At 38.8% G+C, this 24,411-nt stretch overlaps 1 protein-coding gene across 7 annotated transcripts in view; it reads left to right on the top strand.

The window, feature by feature from the left end:
- The window catches only part of LOC122575219 (tubulin polyglutamylase TTLL4-like), a 234,530-nt gene that overhangs the window by 190,595 nt on the left and 19,524 nt on the right, over positions 1 to 24,411 (top strand). Inside the window, exon 1 of one of the 7 annotated variants that reach the window (XM_043743892.1) lies at positions 21,851 to 22,318. The exons of the other annotated variants lie outside the window; for them this stretch is intronic. The gene's annotated coding sequence lies outside the window, so the exon portion shown is untranslated. Of the gene's footprint in view, positions 1 to 21,850; positions 22,319 to 24,411 lie in introns of those variants that run through there. 7 annotated transcript variants of the gene reach the window in all.

Below are 24,411 nucleotides of genomic sequence, written 5' to 3'. Positions count from 1 at the left end.
TTAATGAAACACTTTTTAACGAATCTTTTACAGACTTTAGAACAACGGAATTAAATTCATGTGAAAGAAAGTATTATACTTTGCATGCGTTGACTGGTACTTTATCGCATCTTATTCGGGTAAATGTGTATGACAAATGGATATTTATCGTTAGAAATGTCAGAAATTTTCCATCGTTATACACTGCGAACAAGTGAAAGAGTTTTCGATTTTTATCCACGATGTTTCCACGTAGTATTGCACGTGTTCTTCCTGTGGCTGGACAATCAGCGGCTTCCTGTTTACGAGCGGTAAGTTCGACGACGCGATCTATACTTTCCTCTTTGACGTTTTTTCAAACACGGTGACTCATTCCTTCCTTCCTGGACATTGAAGAGATTTACACACGTCCAAGGACGCGTAATGAAACTTTTGCCAGTCCATAGGTCGCGAACGAGTCCATTCGTGAAAGGAAAATTACATAGAGTCTGTTTTTGAATATTAATCAGCGATAAAAAAAAATTGACATCGCTGAGTGTAAAGTGTTTACGAAGCAGTTTTGCAATTTTAGGAGTTCCATGTCCACGTTATATTTACTTTCTTCAGGATCGGATTAAGTTCGATAGACTCAACAAAAATATATTTATTTATTGAAGCAGCATTGTTATTATATTCGTGATGATAAATTGTCCGTCTTGTGCGTCATTTTCCATCTATCTGTCAGACATCTGTTTCATATAAATTATATGTCTATACAGTACGGATCAATTACTGCATTTTCATGTAAAATCAATTTTTTTCCAAACCTTCTTTCGATCAAAGGATTTATCATGCTATAATTCCCGATGGTAAACAGTGCTAACAATTTTTTTCCAGAGCATAGTTTCGCATCTCGTCAAGCAAATCTTGGATTTCCCAATTCATAATTTTCTTCATTCATAATCGACTATAACTCCGATATTCTTGGGATCTTAGTAACACGAAGTGTTACATGGCGCGAAACTAATATTCGCAAACAGAAAACTAAAACCAAGATCGGGGAATACCGAATGTGAAAGAAGTATGATCAAATTTCTCGACCCAATTCACATTATTATTTTTTTCTCATCGAATGCTTACAGTTAACACAACATAACATAATAATTTATTATAATGCAATATAACATGATGTATAATATACATAAATAATACACATAATAATAGCGTTCATAGCGATAGAGTATGCAATATGGAAGAAGTTTGATACAATTTTTCGACCCAACAGTCAAATGATTTACTTGTTATTTATTTATTTTTCGTTTAGCGAACGATTATAAACGTTTGACACTGCAACATTTCGAATGTTTCACCTGCTTTCTAAATCGATAGATTCTGTTTGTCTTTCAGAAAATTACAAATCTTATTCTTTGATTTTTCTCAGAACTCCTGGACAATCGTAAACGTTCCATCGTTTAAATCGGTCTTTCGATTCTCGAAATCCACTAAGCTGTAATTGTTCAACGACGTATAGTAATAATTATACTGTGTGTATAGTAACAATTACACGAAGCTACTTCGTCAGGCATATAATGCACTTGGTTTCGTAGAACTATCCGACCGCAAACTACGATGCAAATCTGAGCTCTACATCTCGATGAATTTCATTAAATGTAACTTGGTAAAATGATATAAAGAAATATCCGTTGATGTCAATCAATGGAAAAAGAAGGAAGAATATTTTGCATTCGTGTTATTTATTCGAATGCATAAACTGGAAATGCAACGAATTTCATATGTATAAGCACTTGCACATAGTCTCTGACTATCAGATTTTTATCGCTGTTAAGGCCACAGTTTTAAGAGAATGCTAGACGATATGTTTCTTATTTGAACGAAAAAAGATACTAAATGTCGATAAAACGCTTGGAAATGTTATATAAAGTAAGATCCAGATAAGAAATGTGCGCAAGTACGTATCGTTGATCTACATTTTCGACTTACTTTTTCACCTCCATCTAAACCGTGTCGGATAATTTCAGTGCAAGATGATCGTAAACGAAATGTTAATCTACAAATGACTCTTACGATTTACGAATGACTGTTCCTTTCTGATATTTGGTTTCGCGATCACTGTATCGTTGCTACACGCATGATTTCTCGTTTCAGTTTCAGTGAAACATTTCCTTAGGAAAATACTAATTCTGTTTGCCGCAATAAAATCGAGATTAAAGTGAGAATTTTGTGATCCCTTAAATTCCAGCGAAAATTCCCAGCTGCCTTTCCACCGCCCCGAGCCGAATCGAAAACTTCAGTTCTACGAAAACGTGCCTCCTCCTGCTCTCCTCCCCCTCCCGAAAATCGATAAATCATTAAACGCATTGAAAGCAACGAGACTCCACTTGTAATTCACGGAACATCGATAGCTGGGTCCGTAGTGGCTCGTGGTACGTGCACCAGCCGTGCACGAACCTAACGCACCAACACCATCGAACGTCAGAGCCAAAGTCGTCAGAATGAAAAGGAAGAAAAAGAAGAGTCGTGGCCGCGTGTAACGTGGATAAACGAGAGAGGAGAAGAAGAAGAAGACGAGGAAGGAGAATTAGGAAAAGAAGAAGATGGAAGGAGTCGAAAGCGGAAGGGAACGGCACCGCGAACGTCGATCGAAGGAGAAAAGGCAAGGAAAGGCGAGGCAGAGCTCGTGCCTCGTGGACAATGCCACCGTGGTGAGGCTATGGGAACCCGCGGTGTGAAGGCATGTGTTGTTTTCTCGAGGCCGTTGGAGGACGTGTCGCGGCTCGCATCGTCAATTTGCCTGACAAAAGGAAACCACCGTGGCGTGGACAGGATGCGTGACCAACCGGATTCTCGGCGATGCGTGCGCGTACGCTTGGAATCCAAACCGTACACACACCGTCGGCTGTCCGGTTTTTCTTTTCATCTGACTCGAGACAGCGTATATTCTAATCCTTCCACTCTTCAGGGGGACGCCTTATGAAATTCTTGGTCCGTGCACGGTTCACTCGACCACCACCCTTGCTGACGGGATTACTCGCTTTCGATTCGGTGGCTTGAATTCTGTGTGTGCGGTCGCTTTGATATCTGGCGCCGATAAGCCTCCTTTAACCCTTTCAGCAACCAATTTTTTCAGAACAGAGAAAGAGCAGTTTCGTGTATCGTACAGATACGTGGGTCTGTACGAGGCCGATGCATAATTAAATAACCGTCCTTCTTAAGAGACTACGCTGAACCGAACAGTTCCCAACGATGGGTTCTTAACAAATGAAATTTCTTACTTCAGACTGGCAGAATCTGCAGCACGTAATTGTGCAGAGAACATTAAACACGAGAAGGTTAACCGTATCAAAGTTATCGCTTGTGAAACTGCATACTCTCGGTGTTTGCTCTTACAACGTATGTTTGCAAACTGAACTTCTCTGTTGTTTCGAGCTTGCTCGTATTACTCGGTTAGCATGGTAGTTTGCTATATTATATTGTAAGATCTGTACGTACATAAGATTGTAATGCCAATCCAATATATATACAGTGGCTGATGAAAATATTTGAATATCAATATTTTGGATTTTGGGTTGAATTGTATTGAGTTTGAGAGTGTTAAGAGATTGCGAATTTTGTCGATACCCCCAATGACAAAATCCCGAATAACTTAGTTGCCAACCCAATATAATAATGTAAAAGTCATTGTCGTGGAGCCATTCGTCACATTTAAATGTTAAAAGTAGGCGAAAGTTAAAAAAGATGGCTGGCTTGCTGTTGTTTTGATCCATCTGAAATGAGCGACGATCGAGCAGGTGGAATATTAAAGCATTGAAAAACGAGCGATATGTGTTTACAAGTGGAAGCTTTTATATAACACTGAGAAATGAAATCGTTGATAAACCTTCTGTTCGTAAGAGAGAGCTTATTCATCGGCCATCTGTTTAATCATGCTGCATAAATCTTTGCCCGGTTCATACCCGGAATCAGGTTCCGTGTTCTAACGTGCTGTATTACGATGAAAATTTTACGAGGCTCGCATATTAATTTTTTCCTTGATTTTATCGATTCTTTTAACCGCTTGAGTTATAGCTTCAGGCGTCGTGGAACTTTGTTATTACAAACGCTGAGTGATTGCCAATTATTCACTGTGCAATATTGCTCAGTACGTACTCGCACGGAAATATCGATATTTTTAGTCAAATTTTTCACGGCGTTTAAGTTTTATCTGAAATATTATTTTCTATCTGTAATCGTTCAAAAAACACATAATTCCCCGCTTATGTAAAGCGTGTGCATATATTTGCATATATTTGAATTGTTACAACGTATGATGCGAATATTTCTTTCTTTCAACCATAGATAGAACGATTTAATCTTTCGATTTTACACCGAGTATTATTTCCTTTTTTTTATATATTCTTGTTTCTCCTTCCTCTGTCTCGAGATATAAAATATATTCCTTTATTATTAACATTATTATTAATTTATTCATTAATATTGTATAGTCAGCGATCGACAAATTCCCTGAATTCGTGTACTTACGTTTTGGCATCTCCTCTTTACTAAGAAACGTTGCAGATAAATTTCTCTGAAAATCAGTCCACCGATTTTCCAACTATGCGTTATGGACAAATATATACACACGAAAATGACGGCATTAACGTTAATTCTATTAAATTGTCAAACGATTTGGAAGACAACGAAGAGCGAGCTATTGTTTGGACAGATTCTAACGATCCACAAGATAGTTGCATTTATTTTCTTATTTTCAATGTAACACAAAGGGAGAAAACTGAACACGAACGCGAAGAGATACAAAGAAAATTGCGCGTTAAGAAAAATTCGAATAATACGTATTTGCGAAATAGTCGAGAGCTAACGAAATTTCTCTGAAACGTTGTACTTATAAAATCGTTTCTGCACAAGCCCAAGGATATTATCTGAAAGAGTTACGATATTAACCATAGAAAATTAGTCGCAAAACCTTCGTTTAACAGCTTGTATTCATAAAACCGAATGTTTATTATTGCTTTTAATTTCAGTTATAGGGCAGGAGGCCAGAACAATATCTTAAGAATAATCGGGCCATGTACCTCCCAAATTTTTATGACGGTTAATAACTATATAATAATCACTTATTGCTATGTAATAAGTCTCGAAACTTAAAAATTATCTTCTTTTACAGTTTGTCTTGTTCGAAAAAAAAAAAAAAAAAAAGGAAAAAGAAAAAGAAGAACAGCCGTGTAGTACACGTCGAAGCAACAGGCCTTCCCTTTAAATTATCTGTAACAACGGTGATTCGCGATACGACAGTGAATATCGAGCAAATTGAAAGATGCGTGATTGCATGCCAATTATAACCTTCGTTTTATCTTGTATAATTATTAATTAAATTTCAATCTATTTTGGTAATTACGGCTGATAAATTGATACAAGTAGTCCGTGGGAAAAAAAGATCCGACGAAATATTTATATGCAAAGTAGAAAATATGCAAATAGGTATGCAATTGAATCGATAAGATCGGAAATAGGTCAAATTATTTTTAAGTAATTTTTTGCCGAAGGACAAGAGAATATTTTTGGTTCGATTTAATGACGGCGATTTATTTTTGTCCGCGTTATTATGACACGTCGCATCTTCTTTGAAAATGTGAGACGATTTGAAAAATGTGCTTCTCGAGTCATCACTTTAAAGTTCTTTGCAATCATAAATTGATAGCAAAAAAATGACACCTGGTGCTGTTTTACCAGAGTGACGTACGCTTCGTGTTGATAAATGTGATTAAAAAAGTAACGTGTTATTATGTTTAGTAACTGTTCCTTGCAGTTTGTGGAAAACTGGTGTTTCCGAATTGTGTCGTTTTCCTAGCATGCGTATATGGCTCATAAAAGTATCTCAACATTTATCAACATTTATCATAGAAAATTATTACGTCTATATTGTACGTGTTATATTCGAACATCAGGAAATTTCATTATCGCGATTGTCCTGATTTTATTGATCAAATCTGAAAATTGATATAGAAATTACAGGATATTTATTGGAAGTATAAAAACTAACAGCTGAACGAAACCTGTAGCTGATTAATTAATGGATCAATCTCATTTGTATCTACATTTGCTGATCTCTACGAAATATGTAATCGTATCTAAGTATCTAACTTTCAGATCTGTCTCGAACTAGACCAATATAATCATGCTTTGTACGACACACGTGACATACATATTCATAAATGGCGTTTACCAGTGTCAAAGCATTGTCGTGAGTCGGTGTGTGTACGTGTGAATTGTTAGCTTACCCGAAAAGTTTCTTTCGTTTTATGAGGAAATAATAGACGCACAATGTTTTTTGGTTTTATATTATTTTGTCGAATCACGTACGATCCATTTTCTTCTGTTGAGATAAACTTGCTTTCACGTTTGTACGAAGGTGCACCGTTGTAAAAAAAAAAGCACGTTTGCGAAAGAAAGACACTTTCCGGACAACCTAATACACGAAAATGTAAGCTTCTTTGCTTATAAGAAATTGCATTTTAACATCCGGCAGAATTATGAATTATATTACGAATAATTGAATATCAGTTATAAATGAAACATGATCCTAAGAGTGCATCGAAGAATAATATTTTCAGTAACACGTGCGCATATTACTTGATATTTAATGTCGTGGTAGACATTGTGTGTTACGCGTATGAAGTTTCTAGGTGAATAATGAGGTTGGTAAGGAGAGAGAGAAAGAGAGAGAATCGTCAATGAAACGACAATAAGTTGACAGATTAACAGTAGAACTATCGATAGTTAACACGAAGCTATTTCTACCAAAACCAGTGAAAATGACTGGTCTTTAAACAATACCTAATAATAGAATATTTCTATATTTGTTGATTTATTACTTTCTTACAGAAGCAATTCCACGTTATGTAGCACATTGTTGGTATTGTTGATCCATCTGGCACCATGATCCATAAACGAGGGTTGACAAATTTGTAAAATCGTAGAACCAGTCATTTTCACTGCTGTGGTATTTCTAGCGTTAGCATCTAGCGATCTAGCGATCGATTCGCAATTTTCCTGGAAACTGATATCGTCATATCGAACGATACGCGGTAGAAATTTGAAAAACGTGTGGCAAGTTGTAGAAAACGAGGAAACTGGTTAATTGAGGTTCGATAAACATATTGCAGCACCCTTTTACACTTTGACAAGCATCAGTCATTTTCACTGGTGTTGGTATAAGTAACCTTGATACGAAATTATTTTCAATTCGAATAGAGAAAAGACAAAATAAAATTCATTATATTATTCTTTTAGTAATCGTTACGAAAGTCATTACATCATTGTGGAAAAAAATATTACATGAATTTTAAAATAAAATTGTAAAACCAGTGAATTTGACTGGTGTGGTAGTTCTAATGCGAAGCACATGGAAATATTATGTACGACTTAGCAAGTACATATATTCTGACGTATTTTGTTTTTCCAACACAGTTGACAGATTAGAATCAGATATTATTTAGTGAAATGTTATGTTTCAGTAAAAGGGGAACTTGAAGGCTTATTTTTATTCGATGGCCAAATAACAAAATAATTTTCAGGATAATTATTTCCTTCTTCAAATTCGCTATTGTAAAATTGAAGATTTACCTAAAACAACGAGATCCATTTATTATCTGCGTGGGATTTTAATGTTTAAGATCAATAATCGTTTAATATTAAGGTTTTCTTCGTAGAATTTTTCCAAAAATCTATCTGCCACATCGAAATAGCAGATTACATTAAACAATGTCGACAAGGCAATTATTATTTACATAAATAAGCTGAATTTCGCTCAACAGAAAAAAGCATTGTTCACCTCTTTTTCCTTTTTTTTTTCCTTTTTTTTTTACCTGATAACTCCGAAACAAAAACGTCACGAGGTTAAGAATAATACTATGTACTTTTGGATTCTTTCGCAAATTACTATAATATACGCATACCGACACGAATTCAGGACAAATGGACGATCCGAAATCGACGGAGGATGGGAAAAAAGAAATCGATTTCATCGATAACAGTAATAACTATTAATCAACGGCAATATAGTACCGCTAATTTATCCAACAGCGCGGAACAATATTAATAACGAAAACCACCGTGCAAACCGATCATTTTCCAACTGTGGATCCATTTTTTGTACCGTATAAGACTAAAAGACATCGAACATGAGTCAGCCCCGAGGGCAATTGCACGGTTTATTAAAACGAAAAGTTTATCGAATGGGCGTTTGTCGCTCCGAGGCTACAATGTATGCAAATTTCGTTCGGAAATGTTATATTTTCAGTGGGATGTGGGCCGGGGTAACGTCGAAATTGTATAAGTGGCCGGTAGTGATGGGACTGATGCGATACGTATCGATGACAATCGAACAATTTCATACTTAACCCTGTCACGATCCACCAATTTTTACGCTTCGATCCTCATCTTATTTTCTATTTACATTTTACCATTTATTTTTGAACATTTTTTTTATGTATTTATACATTTATAGAAAGTCTGAAGGCGCGAAAACGCGTAAAATGCAGAAAATGTAGGAAATATCCTTTAGTGGGTAAAACAATCTTCCTAAGATTCCTATTTTTTTCTTTTAATTACAGTGAAATATTCCAAATATATTACTCTCTGTATCGTCGAGCAGGTAAAATAACTTTTCCCCAGCATTGCACTCTTTTAATTACAATGAAAGAAAGTTTATAAAACAAAAAGTATAAGACACCATAACTTTGCAAAATGGATCTACACTCAACAAGAGCAATGAACAAACACACGTACAATACGTACCGCAGAATAGATGTCTGTCGTCGGTGGAATAAACTTTTACTACAAAAACGACCAAAGTTCGTGTTCGTCAATTTCAAACTTCTTTCCATTCGCCAGCGTTTGCTCGCGAAAGTCTGAATTTGTATAAATGTCTGCAGTCCAGTTATAACTTGAGTGTAAAAAGTTACACACTCAACGACAAAAGTGTGTTAGTCCATTAGCGTACAGAAGCTACAAAATGTATTGCACGTTAATGTATGTTCGCAATTATACGAATTCACTGCGTTCATTTATAATTCCACGTCGTTTGACGGATCATTATCGATTCATATGGCTACAGAAATTGAATTCTACGAGGATAAAACGACGCTGGATCAAAGAGCGTTTTATCGGAAGCTAAGAGCATATAGAAACGCTACTCGTAGCTACTGTGAATTATTTTGGTGAGAAGTATCATTCCCAACGCTACTCTTTCAGTTACTGGTTTCCGTTCACTTGGAATTACGGGTGAAACCCACGGGACAAAAATGAAGCGAGGAAACCCAAGGTGGCTCGATGCACCAAATATTTGGAATTTCGCGTTACGATCGATAAATACCGCCGCCGTTCCTTACGCAGATCGTTCGATATCGCTTGCAGCTTCCTTTTATCGCTGCTCCATTAGTTCCAGAAGCGAGAACGCTCGATTCAGATAACAAATTCGGCCAGGCTGGCGCTGCCGATGAATATCGTGCAGCTCCTCCTTCATATAAGCGGCAAAGTAGCCAGTTTACGGAAGTTCTTAACGACTGTATTCCAGCTCGTAAGAATGTTAATGATTTTTCGTTGATACGTACATATATACACGTACAGCTAATGGTGTGTTATTTTGCAAGCTTGTCAGCTGGTTTATAAGGGACGTTATTTTAGAGCGTGGCAAATGGCGCTGGTTCGTTTGAGACGCGTCGAATATCGCGGTCTAACAGGATGTAAGTAGCCCGTCGTTTGTAAATATCGCCTTGCAATCGGGCAATACTTTTTCATTTTTTACAACGATTTCTCGTCGTTGCATTTTGCTATAAGGTACAACTATAAAGTTCCACGGTTCTTTCGAACACGTCGCCCTCTTCACCGGTGCATCGCTTGGAATGGCCTTGGAATGCAATTTTTCAAAATATTTCATGTTTCGCAGTTCGCAGAGATTTACAAAAGTCGATGAACAATAAATAATCCATTCGTACCACATCGATTCCAAAGTTATAAATACATTGGAATGTAAAATCTGACAAGCAATATCTTTGCAACTTTCCATTGGAATGTTCGATTGTTCGTAATACAGGCGCGTAACACCTGTGTAATAAAATCTAAGAAACCGAAAATTATATTTATCTGGTTGTTTAAAAAATAACGATTTCGTCGCCTGTGGCTGCCAAGAATCGTCTTTCGAATCTCTGGAGGCAGCCGAATCAGACACCGCACAACCGCCCAAGTCGTGGCATGCGTGCGTGAACCGTGGCACAAGCGTAGCACACGAGCAGCACACGCACAGCACGCAGCTTTTTCCATCCCTCTAACCAACGCACATGCTCCCGCGTCCATCTTGATCAAAAGGAGACCCCGACGAAGGCAAACGAGCGAAGAGAAGAATGGGCCCGATTCAAGGCGGCTATACGACACACTTGTGAGGCTTTTCTGGCCCCTCGCCACGGGGTGGATAGTCGTGCAGGAGGGGAAATGGAAGGCCTGCGAGGCCCTTCGTCAGTTCTGGCCGTTTCAACACGGGAAGACTCCGATCGACCGGTTCCCACGAAACGGAGACACACCACCTGTGCGTCGGAATGAGGACGAACAACCCTCCGTGCAAACGAGCAATCGTCGAGGGGACGTGTCATGATTTTCGAGCCTAATTTCGACGACGCACCCGGCTTACACCAGGGTGGGGGCGTTAAATCATTCGCTACGGGTTACAAGATTCTCCCCTTTACTTCTATTCAAGCTGTCGCACAGAGTTTCACGTGATTGAGACAATCGCGGAGAAAGAACGTTCTGTTTCCCTTCGCTTTTTCGCATTTTTTAAGGATAGGGTCTTTTTTATTTAGTTTAACTTGAAGCGTTTAGTATTCGTAATGTTTATAATTAAGAATATAATACGAATATTTGTAACGTATTTTTATTTCATGAATTACAAATGTTTCCAATTCATTGAATTAATGTTTCTGCTCTACTACGGTTGAATAGAACTATTTTGTTACTCGACGAACTTGTGACAACGACAGCGAACCATTAGGTTTTGACTTGATCTTCGCACATGGCTCAACATTACACCTTCCCCATTACGTAGGGCAATCAGGATCCTCCCCTTGTCCCTCAACACTTACAAACGCAACATATAAAAACTGCAAGCATTCGACCACGAGACTAGTCTTGAGTCTTGATTTGAACAACTATTTTAACTTCGCTACTTTATTGTAATATTATACTTGATCATTTTCGTGAATAAAAGTCTACAAAATTATAAAAGCACAGTCAAGTTAAGTTATTGCTCAGCTACTCCTTTTTTTATCATTAATTTTACCTGACAAACTCTTCGTGGCCAGATTTTGCAATTCTCCAACCAGAAGACATGTTAAAAAGCATCTTCTAAACTGATAGAAAGGCTTTCAATGTCGATGTAACCAATGATATTTATTATTGCAATAGTTTCTCACATATAATTTGGATTTATATCCTGATGATTAAAAAAAAAAGATAGCAAGTGTTGCTTCTAATTACCAATTCGTCGTTAATTTCTGCATACTGTTCCTGCAAAATCGACCAAAGTATCGCTGCGTTTACGAGCAATAACGTACGCGTTATTTCTACTCCTCCGAACCGTATCGTCGTTCTGCGTCTACATCATCAAATTACAAATCGCTTGGATCTCCTCAAAGATACGTAAACTCGACACCCGTATCGCTCATCGGAGAGAAGACATCCCTCAACAAATTAACCTCTTACCCATGTACCCGGTGTTATAATTCAGAACCGCCCTAAAGTCTGCGTCTGATCGCGTGGATATTCTTTTAATGGGGAAACTAAGGAGGAAAACGTCGGGATAATTAAGACTCGAAACGCTAATGGACGAAAGAGGAGGAGTAGAAGGGGCAACTGGAAGCGGAAAGCCGCGGCGTGTTCTTTTTTCTTTTTTTTTTTACGAACGATGTGGCGCCGCGTGTTCGAGGAACGAGAAATATCGTTCGTCAGTGGAGAACGATCGCGCCTGCGGCTCAAGTGCTTCATCGGGCCAACGTTCAACCGGTAGCAGTTGTTAATTAGTCCGCTGCTCGTTTAGATTCACCGATCAGCCAGCGAATGAAATTAAAAAGAGAAAAGAAAAAGAAAAAGGAGGATATTTAAAAAATCATCAGCCGACAGCGTGCAGCGTTTTATGAGCTTCTTTTTATCTATAAAGAGCCCCAAGGACAACTTGTTCCGCATAATCTGGCCAGTCGGTGGTATTATTCGCGATACAGCCGATTCCAGCTGGAATTTCTCATCGTGATCAATTTGCAATTAATTAATCGTTCGATGGATCGATAAGCTTCGAGGGATGAGATTGGAAAAATGATTTGAAAAACGATAGAGATGATAGGAAGATAGATGAAGTTAATTGGTTACGCTAGCCGCTGCGGTAATTTGCTTTCCAGCTGGCTACGATGGCAGCTTGCACCATTTTTTATCGTGTTATTTACGGAATTTTGTTATGCTAATTTTATGAATATTATATACGAGTGATACAGATAATTAGGAGGATAGATAATTTCTATGCTAATTCTTTGTTGCGGCCTTTGATTTATTTTTGTTAAATACGATGAAAGCTAGTTTTCTTGGCATTTTACGCACCACGTAACGTGTTGACGCGTGGGATTTGTTGCAGATACACGTAATTTCAATGCTAATTCCTCGTGCAAGCAAAGGCTGCAACTTGTGGCAGATCTCGATCGCTCGATTTTTTAATAATTCTCACCTTCTACATTCACTTTCGTTAATTACACCGCATTATATTACGAAGATTTCAAACGAAAACACGATAAATCGCATCTTCCATCTTTTCTAGAGAAACAATTATAAACTTCAGTATTTACATTGTTATCAACATTCTTATCATACCTATATTATCGAAAACATCTTTTCATTTGATTCTGAATCTCACGTATTTCTTCTATATTCCTTCTAACTTCAAAGATGAACATATATTGAAAGCTATTCAAATATTCTTTGCTTTAATTAAATTTCCAATAGACCCAACAGATTGCTTTTACTTTTCTCTATTTTATGTTAAAATATCGCTTTTTAATCACACGTAGGCTGACAATAAAATCAAAAAGTCAAGAAAACAGTAAGAAGACCTATTCCGTGCTCGTCCTATGATAACCTGCGTGTGCATTCTGTGCATTTTGTTTGTATTTTCCATTTTCCTTGCAAAATGCATAAAGATCCGCCTTCTAGTAACTAGAAGCATTCCACTTCTACAAAAGATGGTCGATCCCTGGTGCGATTTCGCAGTGACCATCGTCAAAAGCCAATGGTGGTTCGCGTGGAACCGTCGAGGAGGCAGCATCGAACACCACACCACGCCACGTTGTCGTACATGGCGAAAGAGTTAAAATTAAAGGTAGAAACACGCAGTCCCGGCAGGGGACCGTTGTACGAGTAACCTTTCAGTCAACATCGACGTTAATTCGAGTCGTACGGTGTATACGCGAAGCAGGTGGCTCGAAGAGGAGGAACCGGACCGAGGGAACGATGAGACGCGATTACCGCGAATATAACGGTACGCGGGCGCCGGCGATGGAGAAAAATGCGAACCGCGAAAATTGCAGCCCTCCGCGGAGTCTTCTTTCTCTTTCTTTCTGTCTTTCTCTTCCACATTTTTTTTTCTTCCCTTTTTCTCTTTACTTGCCATTTTCTCTTCCCCATCTGTTCCTCTTCCCTCCTTTCCATTTTTTCTCTTTTCTTCCCCTTCTCTCTTTCTCGTCTTTTTCTTTTTACTTCCCTTTTTTTCTGATAATTTTTCGCCGTTGGTAGGCCGCGATGATTCGATAAGTCGTTCGGCGATTCGTTCTGCCACCCTGTCGCCGAGACATCCTGGCAGAGAGCAGGTGTAATCCCCGTAGCTGGGCCACGGGGCGCATAATTGAGCCGAGCTAAACAGGTCACGCGGTCATTTCGATGTTTATCGAAGCGAAGGGCCTCGCGTGATACCCGCTGCTCTTTCTTTCGCGTGTTCCGTCCTTTGCGGACTGTTAAATTCCGATTGAATGGAGAACGGTTTCGTCCCATTTTCAAACCGATCCTTTCGCACGAACCTTACAGATTCTTCTTACAGATCTTTCGCTATTGTCCGAGTTTTCTTTTATACAGTTGATCTTGCGGGCTGTGACAGAAAAATATCTTTCCATTGGTTTCTGAAACGTGTCGAGGTACCTAAAAGCTGCGAACTTTTATTCCTTTACCGTTGAAGTTTAGTAGTATGTACTGCTATAGTGACGATATTTTGATGAAATTTTTCTTAATAACTCAATACCTATCATTTTGTCAAGATATCAATAAGATGGATTGTTTAATTCCATATGCAAAATGTACCGATGCGCGTAAATTGTTAAACCGATTTAAATCGATCAGTCAAGACACGACTGGAAATATTGGCTTGGCAATCTAATAAACGCCAATCCAATAAACGATTCGCTCAGCGGTCACAAGATAAATCAACTGCATAAGTTAAAATACGTAGACGAATGATCGTTACAGACATCATCTTTACAAGTTTCCCTTGTCACTTGCAACTACTCCTTCTATCTTCTCGTGATAAATTCATTTACGAGAACGAGACTGTTTTTCGTAAGACGTGCAATACTAATCATAGTAACTTTTTAAAAAGCGATCACACAGAAGCTGCGATCGATACGACTTGCGAGAGGATTAAATGTAGAAAAATGAATTTCCAACAGATTCTAAACGATTCTTCGAGCTTTGATAAAAGAGTCGGCGTGAATTAGCAAAAAGTAGGAATTCCACCCGCTACACGAGTTGATGCAAGCTTCAGCATGCGCGTAAATTTTTGCGTAACCGCGACAGGTTGCCGTTGGCAGATCGCGCGCGTGTTACGACGATTTAAAAGGAGGTTCCTTCGCTCTCTTTTCGTCTCGTGATTAATTGGTCTCGTGCGACTATGTCCCAGCCGCGTGTTCCCTTGCACGCGTCGTTGCATAAGCGTTCAAGACAGTCTTACCACTCAATCTGAGACTCAGGTGAAAGTCACTATAAGCATCGAGGTCTGGCATCGAACAAGTGATTTTTGACGACGTGGAAATCGGCCAGCTTCTGATAATTAAATCGAGGCACCGTCTGACAGCCATCGTGGCACGACGGAAGTCGACCGGTTCTACGAATGAAAAATCTGCTCGTTGTGTCCGATTGCGGACGACTTCAAAGGAATCGCGGACCCGTCGTTCCGGGACGTTTCAACTTTTATGCGCAAGTAACGTTATTCTTTGGAAATTTCGCGATTAAAATTAAAAAGGAAATGTAATTCTTTGGAAATTTCATGATTGAAATTGAAAAAAGAAAGGAGGACATTCTTTATCCTCCGTCTGTTTCTCCGTTCACGAAGCTTCACTGTTCAAGATAAGAAAGTCAATCTTTTAATTTTTCATATCCTTTTTATGTTATTTATCTTTCTTCCTTGAATTTAACTCCAATTAGGATCGAATTCTAAAGAAGCTTCTTTAATTTCCGATTCGACGTCCTTTGTAGACTTTTTATTGGAGGAATGTTAATTATTGGTATCATCGTTTCAGTGTGTAGCAAGATTTTTCTTCACACACGTCTGACGCGCCGTAGTGTTCGTAAGAACCCAGTGTCGCATATGTGACATGCATAGTTTATCGTTGTCTGATCGTACAAATAAATCAAGTCTACACTGAAGTACCTTAACGATAGCAAAGTATCGCACATGTGTCTCATTATATAACATGTTTGTGTCTTCGATACACGTTACGCATACAATTTTCCGGCGCATTATCATAACAAATGATAAAACCGTAGAATATTAGAAACATTACTGACCCAATGACATCAATCGAGAGTTAGAAACACAATTGAGAGTTAATATGGTGGACAAGTTTCCTTGCCATATTAAACGTAGCTATTTAGCGTTGTGTATAATTAAACAATCAAATACATTTCCTGCATTATTTCTTCGATATTTCCAAGAAAGCATCGATCGTGCCTGGAGTGAAATTATTTTTGCAAAGGGTGAATTGAACGCTCCAAGATGTCAGGACATGTGACATGGCAAATTATTGCCTTTCATCGCTGAAACGACAAACAAAAAGACAACTTTTTAACAAGACAATGCTGCCATTCATACGGCCGCCACTGTAAAAAAACTGGTTTTACGTTTTTTCGCAATGGGATTATTTAACATGGTCAGCGTCGTGTCTTAATCTGAACGCCATCGACAACTCGTGGGGAATTCCAGCCAGAAGATTTTACGACCAGGGAAGGCCACCTATAGGAAATACCGTAGAATTTAAAAACGGACTAAAACCCACGGATGTTCAGAACGAAACTCTAAACAGGTTAGCGGATAGTGTACCTAACAGACTGAATCAAAACATAGCAATAAAAAATAAAGGAAAATTCATTAAACGTTGAATGAAAGCGTGACAAAGTTAAGGTCGAATTTATATCTCCTGGCAGCCGAAAATACAAGAGAAACAAGAGAAAATTACATTTTCTGCAAACTTCAAAACAAGACAATTTTTGTGCTTCAGTTTTACTGTACGTTATATTGGGCTGGCAACTAAGTGATTGCGGATTTGTCAATACCACTTAATGACAAAATCCGCAATCAGTTAGTTGCCAGCCCAATAATATGAAATTATACAAACGAGTCTGTCAACTTTTCTTTCCATGTTGCAATTACATTGTTTCACTGTACATTACATTGGGTTGGCAACTAAGTGATTGCGGCTTTGTCAATATCACTTAATGACAAAATCCGCAATCACTTAGTTGCCAGCCCAATAATATGAGATTATATAAACGAGTCTGTCAACTTTTCTTTCCATGTTGCAATTACATTGTTTTACTGCACGTTATATTGGGCTGGCAACTAATTTGTCAATATCACTTAATGACAAAATCCGCAATCACTTAGTTGCCAGCCCAATAATATGAAATTATACAAACGGGTCTGTCAACTTCCATGTTCTTTCTTTCCATGTTGCAATTACATTGTTTTACTGTAAATTATATTGGGATGGCAACTAAGTGATGGCGGATTTGTCAATACCCACTTAATGACAAAACTTTTCTTTTCACATTGCAATTATATTGTTCCAAAGTTTGTTTCAACATTTCTTCGACAAGTGTAAGAACAGGATCGAGTTTATAATTATCCACGGCAGTGTAGCGTAACTATATTACACGACACGCGTAATCCATTCACACGAGCTTTAAAAATTCTTCAAAGGCTAAACCCTTCGGCCTTCGTCAAAACGATTCAACGGCGGTCGCTTGCATCATCGGTGATTTAGATACTCGCGGCGAGAGATCACACCATCTGATCCTTTCCACGGACTTGCACGTTCGAATTAACATTTATCCATATCGAGGATGACGGACGTGAACCGAATAATCCTCGACTCACGAAGCCGCTCTCGTTCGAACCGAAAGGTATCGCGTCCTGAAAATAAACATCGATTAACGGCGTGAAGAAGTAACAGCATCGGCTCTTTTTGCTTTCACAGGTGTTTGCTACGCGATCGTGGCGTTAACGCCAAGTCGATTAAAAGACCGCCTCCGTGGCCCTTGATGAGTAGGAAGAGAATCCGTTCGACTTAATGCCCGATTATTCACCGCGCAAACGAGTCGGAAACATCGATGCTGGCCATCTTCCCGGTCATTAATCCAATACGGTAATGAAGTCGATGGAAAAAACGGACAGACGAAGAGGAGAAAAAAGTAGAGTATCCGAAGATGCTCACGAAAACGATCGTTTCATGACTCGTGCGATCGTGCACGTGTTTCTTCGCGGTTTTATCGCTGTCGTAATTTAATTACTTCGTAGACGAAATTATCGAATATCCGCAATTGTCTTGGCAAAGTTTCGCATTTCTTATTACCAGACACGGCCAACATTTACGCAAAAATTCATATTTTTATGAGCAGAGGTATAATGAAGTTTGAACAGTGCTTTGCTTCGTCTCTTAAATTCTATAATAATTAGACTACGAGGTCTTTGCGTTTATAGGAAATTGTAGGAAAGTGTACCATTGCACGGAATACACGCAACTTGTATAAAAAAAAGTATAGTGTTGTCTATAGTGCTTGATAGGTAAAAGAATTTCTTACCGAAAATTTCATGTTTTAATTATACGTTCGAAGATGTGAATTTGCATAAAATCCACAGTCTGAGAAGAATTATTTTATTTTGCATGCTTTATATGTACGTTTTTGAATATTATGCACGTCGGGCGTATTTCCTTCGAATCTATTTTCTTGCAAATTATTTACAAGAACTTTACTATTAAATTTGCAATTATTTCTTATCCTACATTTCTGTTATTATTCTACTTATTACTACTTATTCCACTATATTTAAAAAGATTGTACGTATAATGGAAAGATATCTAAATTATGAAATTTTAAACAAAATATACTGTTCCAATGAAGAAGCTATCGAAATTCATAACAAGATTCGTAAAAGTGAGAACTCGACGTGAGTCTGTCTGAACGTAAAAGTAATTACTATGCAGGAGTCGTCTTAGTGCCCGCATACCACAATAAACAGTATACCTTTCTTTATCTTTATATTTTTTCCGAAATAACCAGATTTTCCCGATTTATCCGTCAAGGTTCCAGTGCAAGCTGTTTCCTACAAATCTCGTGACAAGTTCGAAGGCAACGGATTAAATCCGGACGCATAAATATTTGTCTGCTAGTTTGTAAACGACCGGTGTAATGAAACGTTTCTGAATGTTCCTGTGTCGTCATGGTTTAATCCGTTCATAATTACCACCAGTTCTTCGCTGCAATATCGGACAGACTAATTTATGTAACTTTTTAACGACTCGACTCATCTGAGAAAATCACGAGGTTTTCAAGATTACTTTGGTTGACCAGGTACGTTTGTGCGTATAAGAGTCGCTTATTAAATGGAAAAGTGATAAAAATGGATGAAATATCGCAGAAGCGTTTCAAAAGTGGTGTACACGGCTGAAACACGTTTTCCAGGAAAAGTAACAAAATTATTTGCAAGCTTATAAAAATGCAATTTATTATACGCGTCATGTTAGCAATAAGCACGCACTCTGAGAAGCATCGGGCAACTATTATTTTTGTAATCGAAGCTTACGTCGACGAAGAAAATAAATTTATACAACGTCGCAAAAATTGTTGCTCAAAATTCAATGAGAACTTTTCTTTCGCAAAATTATTCTTTTTATCTCCTCTGGCAGATGATAGATCTTATCCCGTAAAATAAAATTATTTCGTTTCGACTGTTCGCAAAATATTATGAAACAAATTCGTGATGCCGTTGAATAATTGCAATTTCCAGGACTACGCTTTTCCGTGCTGTATCGCGTTGACACGTCGCGAAAGTCGACATTCGCAATGAACCGTGAAAAATCTAAAGCAACCGTAACGAATCCACTTAACCCACTGTATCGTTCGACCTAACCCTTTCGACGTTCAGCTAGTCGATAACAATCGCACGCTTCCATCCAAGCATAGCCCGAGTGACCCATTTACCGTGACGCCTATAGGCGTTCGCAGCACGCTCTGCACTTTTAGCGAACGAATTCTCCGCTGCAAAAAGTGCACGTTGACCGAAACTTCTCTGAATCGTTAACGGAGTAACTTGACCTGATATACGTGTACCGAATGCCGACAGGATTAGAACAATAGTTTGATTAAATGAAACGAAGCGAGATTAAGTCGAATAAAATTTAATTAAACGAACGCGTACGATGCAAATGCAAATGCTATGTGTTACGTGACAAATATTGTGAATTATTTATCAGATATGCCATTGTTTCCATAAAAAGAGAATATACATGTTGCAACGCGTCTGACTTTGTTAGAATCAAGCAAACATTAACACATTTGTATGATTAGTTAACGAACGGATCGTCGATTATTCTCTCGAAGGAAACCACGCGATCAGCCGATATTCTACAAAGGAAAAGAAGACTAACTATTGTTAACAGCAATTTGCAATAATTAGAATCAATTCTTTGTTGAAATAAACGAATAACAGAAGTGAATTTAAATAAACTGTTTAAATTAAACTAATTAAATTTAAATATGAACTTTCGTTATATATTTTGATATAAAAATGTGTAAGAAAATGTGTTGTAAAATGAGCTTACTTTCAATAATGCGAGGAAAAAGGTACGCAGAAACCTCGACGAGATATTAAATTTGATTTTAACGATGTTCAATAGACGATTAGATAAATACGTTTTAATTCGACGAATTAATCGTCTTCTATCTTCTATCTAAACTTCTATGAAAAGTGGTGTAGAAACGTGTGAATGGAGAATTAGAAAACTGAGATGCAAATAATACGCAGTTAGTAAATACGACGCGTCTCGAGCAAGGTAACGCGTATTAGCGTGGAGATTTTCAAGCGTCAGAGACACACGCGTCGCGAATTCGGTGGGGAGATGTTAGGAGCATGCACGAACAGAAGTCGAGCGACTTCCAGGAAAATTCTGATAGCCTAGAGAATGTTTACAAAAAGAACATTTTCAACCGTGAGAATATTTACATATACATCGTCTAACGTACACGCATTCTACTATGTTTGCTATTTAAATATCACCGCATGTATTAATATCGCATGTTCAGCTATTACCATTTTTGTGGTTTATAATTCAGTCTCGAGTTAAGGTAGTCGTCAAGCGATAAAACGATTCTACAAAATTTCACAATTACGTGCAATTGTCAATAAACATTCTACGTAATTATTACTCACGTAACCACGACGAGTACAATTCCTGCTAAAGAATTTACTATCGATACGTCAGTACGTTAATCGCTAGACGCTTTTATGAAAGATAGCATACTAATTACCAAGTATCATACCACTACTTATCGCGTTAACAGCGTCATCCGTTCACGACACAAACAAAAGAAATTAATCGATTAATCTGCGAGACGCTGTTTCCCACGCGCGACCATCCGAGCGTCCCTTTAACCCTTTTAACCTTTGCTCGTTTCCCACAAAAAGATTTGCACACAATTGCCGATTACCATAGCACGGCTCATCCAAACGCAATCTTACGAGCAACACCGTCTATTCGTAGCGCCAAACTAATCTTCCAAGACCAGAAGAAATTAACCATCTTCGAAACACCATATATCAAACGCAACCACTCGACAGTCACTCTGAGGGAACTCTACCCTTCTACACCTTCCGCCCCGTCGTTCGCATAGATTCGGATTATGAAGGATGCAGCGCGATGTCAGTCTGGAGAATCTGCCCTATAAAGGGGAATCATAAGGAGGAAGAAAGCAAAAAGAATACAAGGAAAAAAAAGTAGCGAGCGAAGCAAGGAAGAAAATAAGGAAAGGGGATCTTCGGTCGGTGTGTTGGGCAGGGTGCCGACCGAGATGTGGGCAACAATATGGCCCGTGCTCGGTACAATAGCCTCGTATTATGTGCACAACAAGCGGCAATGGGGCCACGCTAAGGTTACATTACCGGGCCAGGTTGGCTCCTCTTCTCTTACAAAGAGGACTCACGGCTCGGTGCACAATGCGACCATCCAAGTGCAAGAAAGATACGAGACTCCTCTCTCTGTGTTCCCACATAAAGAGCATTCGCGTGTATGTGTATTTGGCCAGCGTATCAGCATACGTATACACGTAACGTACACCGGTACAATGGTGTGCGCATGCACAAAGGCCACGCAGACGGTTGCGAACGCGTGTTCCTTGCACGTGGTGGGGACGTTCAGGGCTTCCTCGGGCCTGAGAATCTTCCCACGTTTCTCGTAGCACGAGCCAAGAGTGTACAAGCGAGGAATTTCGGAGGCGAGGCGGCTACCCATTCTGCGGTGAAAGAAGAAGAGAAAGAAAGGAAGAGAGAGAGAGAGAGAGAGAGAGAGAATCGTGAACCTTGCGTCGGGGGTTCGCCATTCGACGAGGATGGGCGAGTCGAACGACGCGCGATTTGAAGCGAGAACGAACGATCTACAAGCGCTTTCGGTGCGAGAATGAAGAAGAGGGAGACGAGGAACAGTGCGGAACCGTTTCGTATACCAGCACGTTCCGAATTAGCGTCGCTGAACTGCTGCCGATGGTGGTGCGCCGGGTCGCTGACTACTCTTCTTCTTCCACCTTCTCTGCCGTGATATCGTGTCCCGGCCTGATTGTCTCGGTATATAGTAACACCGAACGTTAGACCAGAAGAGGGAGAGCCGAGCGGATCGAAGACGCTCTGCTGCTTTTTCGGTAAACATGCTGTTCCGGCGTTCGATGCCTCCTCGTACGTGCACTGGCTTCGTTGGACGATATTGATTGCCCCTTTCAGGTAACTCGCTTACTTAGGCTCCTCTCCCGCGCTCTCTTTCTATCGTGCTCGTCTTTTTTTTTCTTCTTTTTTTATTCTTTGTCTCTTTTCATTGACGCAGTTGCATCCTGCATTTCTGCGACTTGCATATACCATTTTTGAATATTTTCGGATACTTTCGAGTACTCGGAGAAAGGTTGGAGCTACTGTTATAGTTTTCGAAGTTTAAGGGATATTTAATTTTTGTATGGTTGTTTATGAGAGTCTTTGTACACCTCATGAAAGGGAAATATACCAACGGTTTAGACAAATGAATTGTGCAGTATTTATTTATTGGCAGACGAAGTGAAGTAACAATTTTGAATGTTTATCGTCCGATCATTCGAATGAAATTTAACATGCGATAAGAATGTCTACGGAAACATGACAATACGTATTTTTAGCTATATGTACGCTGCAATATTAAATACTTGAACACAAATATTTAAAATAATTAATGTTTATACCAAAAAGATTTAAGCCTATTTGTTATATATACGTAATACGTGAGACCAAGGGGATTTGGATTTACCAGTTACGTAAGAGTCTTATCCTTACTTAAAGGATACATCTATCACATCACATAAATTTTACGACTTCAGAGAAATTCCTCCACTGCACTTCTACTTGAAATAGAAGACGAGAAGGAGAGTAACCAACAATTTTTTAAAAGATCTAAATTGAAACATCCCTTCGAAAAACGACATTAACAAGTACCATCCACACATATACGATATTACAAAGCAGAGGATTAAATGATATAGAAATTGATGAATTTCTAATATTTCAAAAAAGCTCTTCCTAATTTCGGAAAACTATACTCCTGGAAAATGGAAGAGAAACGAATCGATCCTTCGAAACATCTAAATTGCCATATCCCGTTAAAACACGATATTAACGTTCTACCAACTATCGTCTTGCACGATATTATTATCATTCACCTATTCGTCAATTTTTAATATTCCAATCTATTCCCCGAGCGTTTATTCTTTACGTGTATTTGCTTCTGGCGATGTAATTCCGCAAAGCTATATTGGTTTAAAATAAAAGGGAAACGAGTCGATCATTCGAAAGATCTAAATTAAAATAGCTCGTGGAAAGAAGGGAGGAATAAAAGCGCCTGGCGAAGAAGAGGTTCGAATCCGATCGGCCGTTAGGATAATATCACATCGCTGCAGGGTCGTTAATACGATTAATAATAACGCAAGCCAGTGTGTCTCGATGATACCGGCGTGCCATCGCGGATAACGCTCGTTTTGTTCAGCTTAACAGGCACACGGTCGCGTGGACGCGCGCGCGCGACCAGCCACCACATCCGGCTCGGACGACCAATCAGTGTAATTATCCTACCGGTCTCTCTGCTGCTACGCACTCATGGTAATGCCTCGTTTTCGACGTCGCGTCTGCAGCATTATATCAGTCGACCTGGAAAAAGAATCGCGTTTCATCGCGATCCGAACGTTTAAAACCCTTTCAGCGGAGATCTCTTAGACCGGGATCGTTCTGTCACGATGAAATTAATGACGACGCGTGCACCTGTTTCGCGATACCGCGTTTAACTGCAAATTGATGTATCTGCGCAGTTTTATTGTAAGATCCTTCCCGGTTTTCAAGGAAAGGAAGTGAATGTAAACTTTATTCTTCATACTAAAATTATTGGAGTGAAGCAAACGAGCGATTCGCAATTTTTCGTAGGAATTTTTACGAATTTACGATCGCGCTGTCCTGCGGATTTTATTAATATTGTTTGAAGATCGTAGGAAACGACGAGTATCTTTCTATTGGTTTCTTCCATTTTAATGCCGCTTTATGATTAACCACGTTAACGTCCGCTGTATTTGAAAAAGTTCACCCGATATATAGCATCGCGATAATTCCAGGCTTGAAATGGGCCTTTGATGGATAAATAAAGAATATTTTTATTCCAATGGCTAAACGCGCAGAGAACCTGTTAGGCTCCAAGATATAGTTAAACGATTTGGTTTTATTAGTTATGCTTTGTGTTAATGAAGGATCTTAATATCTTCGATATTTTAATATTACGACGATGGGAAAAAGTGGATGGAGAAATAGAC

The sequence above is a fragment of the Bombus pyrosoma genome, linkage group LG14 (genome assembly GCF_014825855.1).
Source record: "Bombus pyrosoma isolate SC7728 linkage group LG14, ASM1482585v1, whole genome shotgun sequence".
In the NCBI taxonomy this organism is placed as follows: domain Eukaryota; kingdom Metazoa; phylum Arthropoda; class Insecta; order Hymenoptera; family Apidae; genus Bombus; species Bombus pyrosoma.
Note: the sequence above shows the minus strand (reverse complement) of the source record. Positions and strands in the feature narration are given on the sequence as shown.